Source organism: Equus przewalskii, unplaced genomic scaffold (assembly GCF_037783145.1).
Source record: "Equus przewalskii isolate Varuska unplaced genomic scaffold, EquPr2 contig_5313, whole genome shotgun sequence".
Lineage (NCBI taxonomy): Eukaryota > Metazoa > Chordata > Mammalia > Perissodactyla > Equidae > Equus > Equus przewalskii.
The window spans coordinates 130160-140308 of NW_027227713.1; the positions used below are offsets into that span (position 1 = coordinate 130160).

The 10149-nt window shown below is 48.2% G+C and overlaps 1 long non-coding RNA gene across 1 annotated transcript; it reads left to right on the forward strand.

Annotated features, from left to right (window-relative positions):
* The first annotated feature begins 1186 nt into the window (after positions 1 to 1186).
* Positions 1187 to 9906, forward strand: LOC103541146 (uncharacterized). The gene is made up of 4 exons (XR_542396.2): positions 1187 to 1317; positions 4641 to 4742; positions 4887 to 5004; positions 9768 to 9906. It is a non-coding gene; the product is annotated as an uncharacterized lncRNA (long non-coding RNA).
* The last annotated feature ends 243 nt before the right edge of the window (positions 9907 to 10149 follow it).

A 10149-nucleotide genomic window follows, 5' to 3' on the forward strand; every position in this document is an offset into this window, starting at 1 on the left:
CGGGTCTTTGAAACAAAGAGCAAAAATTCACTACCAGATTTGGTGAGTGGAGCCTCTTCAACCCCCTCTGTGGCCTTTCGACCTGTCCTCACCGTCTTATGCCACCCTCAGCAAACAGTAGGAGAAGACTGCAGTTACAGTTCCGAGAAGGTATATCTCTCAGGAATTATAGTAACACAGTAACAGGTACAAAGTATTTTAGTTACTGGATTTGATACGTGGGTGAGACTTAGAGAATTAAACTAGCTTGAAACCTGTGCTAACTATGAGAGAGTTTATGCTTGTTTACTATACAGATGAGTTCTTGGTTCCTGGAAAGGGGCAGCACAGTGAAATGAAAGTGATGGACTCTGCAGAAGAGTCCACTTCCTCACCCGGAGTCCTGGCCTCACCTCTTATCAGATGTGTGACCTCAGGCAAATGAACTTAATGGCTCTGAGACTCAGTTTTCTTGCTTCTATAATGGGAAAATCACAGTGCCTCCTCATAGGTTGCCGAGATTAAATTACTTTATGCTGGAAAGTACTTAGAATGATGCCTAGCACATTGAAAGGATTCGACAAATGTTGGTTATTATTATTATTTCATATTTTGCTAAAAGATTATTCACTCCCACAGACTACTGAAAGAAGAGTTACGCAGTATAATGGGGGCATGCACTTTGAGACTGAGCACACACAAGAAAAGTTAACTAGAAGCAATGTGCCGATTATTGAGTTCTGCTGCCTCCCTTGACCACACCACCTCTGTTTTCAAGGTAGTCAGGAGGGTGGTGAGATGGAAAAGCAAGGACACTTGATCAGATAGGCTTACGTCTGGCCCTTGATTCTTGCCGATTACATGACCTTGGGCACCCACCTACCCTGTTTGAGTCTCAGTTTGCTCATTTATAAAGAGAGATGAGTTTCCTCTTCTTGCAGGGTTTAGGGAAGATAAAATAATAAACAAATAGCATCTGAGCCAGGGCTGACCCCGCCACCCCTGGACACTGACTCCACGGCAGACACCAGGAGTCGATCTCAGCCCCCTTTCTAGCTGGCTCTTTCGGATCTGGCTCCAAAATGCTCTCAAGACGGTCCTTCAGGCGGTCCCTACCCCAACCAATCAGAAATAAGTCCATTTGTGATCCTGGAGCCCCACGATTTAGCAATCCTACTGTGCAGTTTAAAGTAGGTTTAACTGTCGAGCACATATAAGGAACGGTTTAGCAGAAAATGTTTTGTTACTCTGACAAGAGCAGTTGCAGTACAGTGGCACCAGGAGACAGCCATTTTGAAGCGGACTGAGAGGCAGCCAAATCAAACTCATCTTACAAAGGTTGGTGGGAAAGGAAGGGGAGGGATGAAGCCACAGCTCAGCACAAGGGAGGGGGCTGGCATGAGAGAAGGTTTTTGTTTGTGGTGGTTGTTTTTTAATAGATCAGGGCAAGTTGAACATATTTGTAAGAAGTTAAGCCGAAGAGGAAGTGAACCAGAGGAAGGATACGGAGAAAGGAGATAACTGATGGAACAGGCTCTCAGAGGAAGCAGGAGGGGACGGGGAAGACAGCGACAGAGTCAACCTTGGAAGCGAGAGGGAAACCGCAATGAGGCAGGAGGTAAGGAAGGAAAAAGAGGTGGCAATCCAAAATATCTGAGAATTGAGGGAAGCAAAGAGTGGGAGAATGGAAGACTGGGCTGGGATTTTCGTCTGTTTGCTCACTGCTGTTTCTCCAGCTCCTAGAACAAGAGTGGAACACGCAAGCACTCAATAAACATGAAATGAGTGAATAAAGCACGGAAACAGGTATTTTGAGTCAGTGAAGGAAGGCTGTCAAGATCTAGATTTGAATGCTGTCTCAGGAACTTCCTTTTGGGTGGAAGTAATTGCGATTGGAGCCTTGGTTTCCTTGAGTTTGGCATTTCCTTCAGTAAAATGGAGAAAGTCAATGTGAGGAAAAAAGAGGATGAATTGAATTACAAAAGCTCGTGATGAGCAGTCTTACTCTCTGCTCCTGAATCCTCCTGACTTCTCTAGCTGGGACTCTTCTACCCTCAACCATCTCTCACCTCACCCCAGCTTTGGAACCATCCTGTTTCCCAGCGGGGGAATAGAAGAAGACACGTTATTTGCTTCAGGCTGAGTCAGTTTCAAGGCTGGTTCTGCACCGACCTTCTAGCTCCTATAACTCATCAAATTCAGTATGTAGCTGAGAAGGTGTTGGAAATTGCAGCATGCTATATAGTTGTGAACCCTTATGATTTTCTTCACAGAGCTGGTTTGAGGCTCTTGTCAGCTCTCTGTCCACGTTTCTGCAGCTGCACTCTAAAGTGAGGCAGGTCATTACCTCCCCGGGTCTTGACAGTTCTAGTCACAAGGCTCTTACCCTAACCCTTGAGCCTGAGTCTCACCTTGGTGGGTCCCAGGTCCAGCCACAGAGCCTCTGTCGTGTCTGAGTCTGTCTCTCCTCCACGGTGCATCTCTCAGCATCCACCCTGACCTTTCAGGCTCTGGGTCCTTTGTCTCTGTTGTTGCTGGCCTGGCCTCCTTCTGTTGGCTGCTGTTTGTTGTGGCGTTCAGCACCTGTGCCCCAGGATACCTGCCCAGGTTTACCTATTGCTGTGAGGAAATTTCACCTTCCGTAGTAAAAAAAAAAAAGCAAAAACAAAACAAATCTCAGAACTCCAGGGCTGGCACTGGATGGGCCCTTGGCCTCGGCTTTCTCCTGAGACCCTCCTTCCCTTTGGGGTCTGTGGCTGGTCCTGCCGTCGCTACATTGGCCAAGGAGGAACTGCTTCCCGCTTTCTTTTCTTACACTGGACAGAGGACTCTTGGTTGGTTCCCCACGGCCCAACTGAGCAAAGTTAGAATGTTCACATGAGACTTGAATAAATGATAGGCGGTAACCAAAGGAGAACAGAAGGAGATGCCTTCGTCGATCCTGTTCAGGACTCAGCTTACTTCTGCTCGGTTGTTGGACGCATATACGGATGCCTTTCTTCCTGGCTCCAGGGATCTTCCTGGTGCCTGCTCGGACAAACTCTCTTGTCTGATGTGGTACCTTGTTCAACTCCCTGTGCTATTGGTATGGGGCTGCTTTGGTTTTCTCTGGCCAGACTCACACTTCTACAACCTAACTCTCATTTGACAAGAGAAGAGGGTTACTGGAGGCAAGATTTCTGGAGGGCAAGAAATATTAGGAAGTACCAAATGTTGCAGCCTGGTGAATAGTGGGACTGAAAGGCAGAAGGGCTAGCTCCACGCTGGATGGCGCTGAGAGCTTTGCAGACCTCCTCTATCCTGAGCTGCCCACTTTGTGCACAGGACCGTCAACAACACGCCGTAAACCTGTGGCTGGTGTATGTGTAATGAGGCATCATATATAGGAGACGGTGAGACTCATCTCAACATTGTCCCCATTCCCATCATGATACAGCGTTTCTCTCCCGATGAAAACCTTTCCGTGAAAATGAAATAAAATAAATAATAAACAACAAGATTAAAAATGTAAACAGCTAAGCATAACTTTTCAAAGCTTCTTTGCTATTCTAAATGGGAATAGCTTTAGGACAGCGCTAGCTATCCCTCACCCAAAGCATCCAGGGGTGGAGAGACTAACGCTTTGAGGAAAAGCTTTGTTAACCTGCGAAAGAGGAATATTTTCAAAGGACAAATATACAACTGGATAAAAGAAGCAGAACATGGGAAAATAACCATTTTCTGGTTGTCCTACTTTTCCTTATTTCGGGGAAATTATTCTGCGGAGTGAACAACACGCGTACTGTCCAAGTGGGTTCTGATTCGTGCTCAGGACTGTGATTGGCTGGTCTGACTTCCCGGAGGAGACAAAGTCACGGTTTCGGTGGGTTCTGTCTGAGGAGCAAGTGGGAAGGTGCTGAGGGTGAAGATGTGCGGTGGGAGTTTAAATGCGGGTCCCCAAGCACAATCTGACAGAAGGTCTGCGTCCTTCTGTCCCCATAGCGGGGCCGAGAGTGGAGCTACAGCTCTGGGCTGTGGTCGGAACACGCATGTATATTTAAGTTCCAAGGAACAAAGTGATGACTTTGTTGGTAAAAGAGGCAGTTTTGGTGGGTCTCTTACGTTGCTGCTGGCTCCTGCCATCCATCATTGCTCCCTGAGGGCTCGCCACGAAACTTCAGAGTCACTTTCAAACAGCACTAATTAGGCACTCATGTGGCTTTGGGGAACCTCTGCTCCCTCGACTTTTCATCTGGGTCATGTTCTAACATGAAACTTTCTTCCTTGAAGGATAGGGAGAGCCATGGCCGGGGAATCCCTCTCCAGCTCTCCTCACGCCAGTTGCAAATGTGCGTGTGGGAAGCAGCACAGGTTTGTCACCTTAGTGGAAGATGTTTCTCAAAATACGGTGCTACTTAGCAGCTTCTCGGGCAAGAACTCCCTATAAATGTATTGCTTTTCCTGTAAGTTCCTAAGAGGGAACTAGACGATGCAAGGTCTAGGTTCCTTAGCAAATAACCAGACACACAGCTTCATTTACATAGGAACAGGCTTTAACACCTCAGAACTGCTTCTCCAGGCGGGAACAAATATCCAGATGAACCAGAGATTCCTGTTCAACAAGCCTGGCTGCCAGGGGTCTTGCTGATCCACATCTGGGCCTCTGCTCTTCCTCCTTACAGCCCAGCAGCACAGGCAGGACTGGGCACTTGATAGAAACACAGCCTCTGAGGCCTCACCCAAGACCTATCGAATCAGAATCTGCCTTCTCACAAGATGCCCAGGTGATCTGTCTGCCCCCAAAGACTGGGCAGAGATGGCAGGGGAGGAGGAGGAAGCTGCGTGGGATGACACGGGCGCGTCCACAAGTGGCCCGGGGGGAGCTCTGCTGGCTTTAGCCACACCTGGGACTCATTCACTCCTTCCAGGTGCCATTAGGACCCAGACTGAAGATGGATTCATGGTGTTTCATGAGGGCCTGGCAGGCATTCCACAGGTAGCAAAGGACAGAAGAGTGACAGAATTAAATGGTCAGGACTTCCAAAGGCAAGTTTCCCATCTTGCACCAACCACCATCCTTGCCACCCACAGATGTCTTCCCTGTGGTTTGTCCTCTCAGTGCCCTGCAGACGTGGTGCTGAGTTGGGGCTCCAAGGCCGCCCCGGGGGTGAGGGAGGAGGCTAGAGGGAAGCCGGATGGAACGTGAGTCCATTGCCCAGTTCAACCCAAACCCCTCTGCTTTTATTTGCGTTATGTGTTAAGGTTCCAGTGAAGATTTGCTGAACTTAGCAGGACTCTGAGAACCACTGTCCAGAGCAGCAAGCAGGAGCTGCTCCACGTGTGCGGAGAGGTGGGCTCCGAGTCAGGCGCCCCTGGGGTGACTAGTCTGCTTCTTCTCCACACGCGAGTGACCTGCACTCTCCCTGCCTCAGGGATCTCATCTGTGACCTGGGGACAGCAGCCACCACAGCCCCGCTTTGCCCAGGACCACCCCCATTTACACTTGCTGTCTTTGTGTCCATATCAGTGGTTCCCTTTGCTCTCCAAAGTATCTTGGTTTGGGTGACATGCTTACCCTAACTGACGTCTACCTTGCAGGGTTGTTTTAAACATCGAGTGAGATTAGGTAGCAGGGTGCTTGCTGTCTTCTCTGTTGTTTTGCCCTAGTCTCACCCGCTAAAGCTGCACTGAAGACATGCTTGTACCCGAGTGGCGACAGCGTCACCGTCACCGTGTTGAGCAAATTACTCCTGGCATTGGTGTCAAGTTCAGCTCACCAATCAGGGGCCTCGCCTCCCCTCCCCTCTCCAAATAGGACATCGCTCCTGCCCTTTTCCAGCTACCAGAGCCTTCCGCTCAACAAGGCTTCTGCTCTCTGCCCTGCCGAGAGGGCTGTTTCTGGGCTGACTCTGTTCTCCAGTAAGGAGGTATCTTGTGTCAGGGCCTGTTATGACTCTGTTCTTGCTGGGTGTAGGTAGTGCACGGCAAGGGCATGGGAGCGTCCCAATTTACCTTCCAAGCCTTCCGAGATAAGCTCCTTGCTCTGGAGTGCAGAGCTCCAGATCCAGTTCCCTCCACAGGAGAGTTCTCCTGGAGCCCCTCCTCCTGGGGGTTCCCACGGCCGGGCCGGGAATGATTGGGCCATATTACACCCTGTACTTCCAATAATGCTTCAGGACAAAAGCCAATGTGTCTTGCCTTTGTGGAGTTAAGGTCTTGGGGTGCTGTTTTTAAAATGTATTAAGGAAAAATAGAATTTATGCTGCTGCTCAGAGTTCCAGTGCTGTCTCGGGTGGTGAGGGAGACACCATGAGACAGGCTTCCACCCTCTGCTGTCCAGTGCTCGTGGGGAAAGCATCCAGAGAAATTTTCCAGAGTAGCGCAGAGGGCTCCTCTAGCAACGGGGTTTGAGGTTTAAGAGAAGGTTGAGAGTCAGTAAAATCATCACCTGCACAGCGTTTCCATTGACATGTGTACTAGTGGAGGCCAAGGCGGTGACTGTTTGGGGCACTGTCATGGCATTCATCTCGCCGAGGTGTAAGTAAGACACTGGTATCTTTAATTTGTGGCTGGCCACCTGCACAAGAAAGCGAGCAGACAGAATGTGCAGGTCCAGGCTGAAAGTGGGACAGTAATTTAAATCTACTAGAAAAGTCTTTTTCCCTTTTAAAAAGTGATAAGGAGGGGCTGGCCTGGTGGCCAAGTGGTTAAGTTCGTGTACTGTGCTTCGGTGGCCCATGGTTCGTGGGTTCTGATCCCAGGTGCGGACCTACACACCGCTCATCAAGCCATTCTGTGGCGGTGCCCCACATACAAAATAGAGGAAGATTGGCACAGATGTTAGCTCAGGGCCAATCTTCCTCACCAAAGCCCCCCTCAAAAAAAAGTGATTAGAAGATTCATAATCTATGGTTTGGGTAGACACGCAAACCAAGTTTTTTAAAGAGTTTTAAAGCTTTAAAATGAGAAGTGCTTCTCTATACCCTAAACCTGTGAAATGCCAGGAGTCGAGAAAAATCCTGCAATGCCACATGGCAAGGGTTTAAAATAGGCTTTATTGAGGACAGGGGAATCTCGCAGAGAGACAGCACACAGAGAGGCCTGCTGGACATGCACATGGGTCCACAGGCTAGAGGAGGGACCCTGATCCCCCGTGGGTCCCCTTTTTGAGAGGGTGAGCATCAGAAGTGGACTTGTTGATGGGGCAGTGAACAGGTTTTCTGGATTTGGGGTGCTCATTACGTACAGGAGTTGTCTGGGAATGCTGGCAGCCCAGCACCCAGGCTTAGGAGCCCATGAGAAGCTATAGACCCTCTGCAAGAGGGAAGGGAGCCACTGGTCCCTGGGGAAGCTGAATTTTGGTGAAAGCTCTCCCACCAGAGAAGGGAGGTGAACCACCTTCCCAAGTCCCAGCTGGCGCATCTCCAGGTCATCCAGAATCAGCTCCTAGGGACACTTGTGGGCAGTTCTGGTCGTTGCATCACAGAGCTCCAAGGTAACATAATACAGTGTCTGGAAATATTTTACAGTCTAATCTTGGCCAACGGCAAAGCTGAATCAAGCTCTCTCACCTGTGTCATTTTGGTGTTAATACCCCTGAAACAATTTTTACAAAAGGTATAATGTTGTAAACGCCATTCTTGGATATTTTCCCATATCAGCATATATAGTCCCACCTCATTCATTTTAATATCGGTCTGGTAGTGCATCATATAGATGCCTCTAATTTATTTGAGAAGTCCCAAATAATTATATAGTATAATAATTCTATATAATTATTAAAAATAATCATAATAATATAATTGTGCAGGGTTTTTTCTTTTGGCACTCTTGTATGAATTTCTTCCCACAGGAACGTCTTTGCGTATAGATCTTGGCAAAAAAGCTTTTGTGACTGTTTCCATTGGCTAAATGCCTAGCAGTGATGGTGGATTCAGCGTGTTTTTTAGGGGTGATGAAAATGTTCTAGAATTAGATTGTGGTGATGGTTGCACAATTCTATGAACACTGTACACCATCGAATTATACACTTTAACCGGGTGAGTACTGTGGTATGTGAATTTTGTCTCAATAAAGCTGTTACAACGTTCCTAGCAGTGAGAGCGGAAGGTCCGAGGGGGTGTGTGGGAAACTGCGTGCAGTTATTTCCTCACTAGAGAGATGCGCACGCACGGAGCCATCTCCCCACCAGCACCACTCTCTGCCTTTCTGCTCGGCTGTTCTCTCATAGGATCATTGTTTGCTTCCAGGAATCCGCCTGAGCCTGGGGGCCGGGAGGGGCTTCCCTGAGCGCTGCAGCCCCAGAAGGCGCTTCACCTCTGACAGGTGGCAGCCTGCCTGCTGCTGTGGGTCCAGCCGTAACTGGGGGGTGTGACCCAGGCCAGGGGCCTTCCCCTTGGGGCTTTTCATAGATCAGCAGATCGGAACCTGTTACTCCACCCATGAGATGAAGCTGGCACAGTCTGTGTGTGGGCACATCTCTTATCTGGAGGAGTCACTGCCCTCGACTGGAAGCTATATGGCCATGCTCTTCAGCACCCAACTGCCCCAGGACTGAAACAATCCCCTCTGTGTTCATCTCACCAATTGGGATAAGGTTTAGTCCCTTAACTAAGGACTGCCTTCCATTTCCTTTATATCTCCTGCACTGTCTAACACGCTTCCTAACTTAAAAATGCTTTCACACGTATTATCTCGTTTAATCCTCACAACAGTTCTGTGAGATTTATTATAGAACCCCCGTTTTGCAGATGAGGAAACTGAGATGGGAACCAGAGACTTGTGAGGGTCACACAGCCATTGAACATGCAGAACCAGGGTGCAACTCAGACCTTCCAACAGCAAAGCCCCCGTGTGCAGCCACTGCCTGGGTCACGTCACCAGAACCACAGCGGGCCCCTGTTCAGGCTGTGCTGAGTTGAGCAGGCTCTGGGTTTTATCCTTCTTGACTCAGAGCAGATGAGTGAGGTGACTTGAGAGGGAGCGTGTTAAGTGGATTCCAAGGCAGGCAGACAGGATTAACTCTGGCAGCCCCACCCCACTTCAGTACAGTTCCCTGGAAACCACCACTTTCCCACTCAGCTTAGTACTGAGTTAGTTTCAACTTGCTTATTCACTAGGTGAGGAAGAACGACACTAAGTAGTGGATGAGAGGAACGTTCTCACACAAAGACATTCAGGTGTTGTACACCCAAACTTCACATATGGGTGTGAATGTTCACTTAGGATTATATGAACGTGGAGAAAGAAATGGCGGGATGTACACCAGACTATTAACATTGGTTCCCTGGGGGTAGTTGTCTGCTGGTGGGGGGAGGCAGCATTCTCTTCCCCATCCAAAACAAAGCGAAACAAAACGGGGAAACTTTTAAAAATGTGTCTGCAACTAAATACAGCATGTACAAAATGATCCCAAGTGCGTAAACTCATATAAACATGTACACGTGCATAGAGGAGTGTAGAAAAGGATATTCATATATCATTAAAAGTTTTTACAATAATGATAAGCATATTCTTTATGTCACCACAAAAATGCATACTATTTATAAAATCACAAAAAAGCAATAAAGCTATTTTCACTGAGAAAAAATATTGGCCACTAAAATATATACCTTATCAACTTTTCTTTGGAAGTGTAAGTGAGCATAAGTGAGACCATCTTGTTATGCTAAATGGCCCCAGCCCCTCCTCTGCTGCTCTGCATGTGCTCTAAAAAATTCGCATGCCCTCTTGATTTATGGCGTCTGCTTACGTATGTACTCCACAATAGGTTGATAAATCAAAACTCTCTTCTATGAGTTTCTCTGCAGGAACAGGCTAACCACAGGCAGGAGACACGTGTACAAGGGACCCATCAGAGCTGACAGAAGAATGGAACAACGTGGAGCCTGGAGCCCATCACTCCTGGACACCAACATCCCTGCACCCCTCCTCACTGTCCACTTCCCAACGTAACTGCCTCAAGATTCTCTAATCTTGGAAGATGGGTTTTTTGGAGATATTAGTCTGTCATCTTACCGATTATGGCAGCTAAATCGAATTAAAACTTCCTTTCTCGATCCCTAACTCGTGATTGACTGGCTCAGAGTGTGGCGAGCAGAGTGAGCCCATTACTCAGTATCAGAAAGAGGCGTACTAAGCAGCTGCCTATGTAGCCAGGAGTAAAGGATGCTTGGCGTCCCCTTGGAGCAT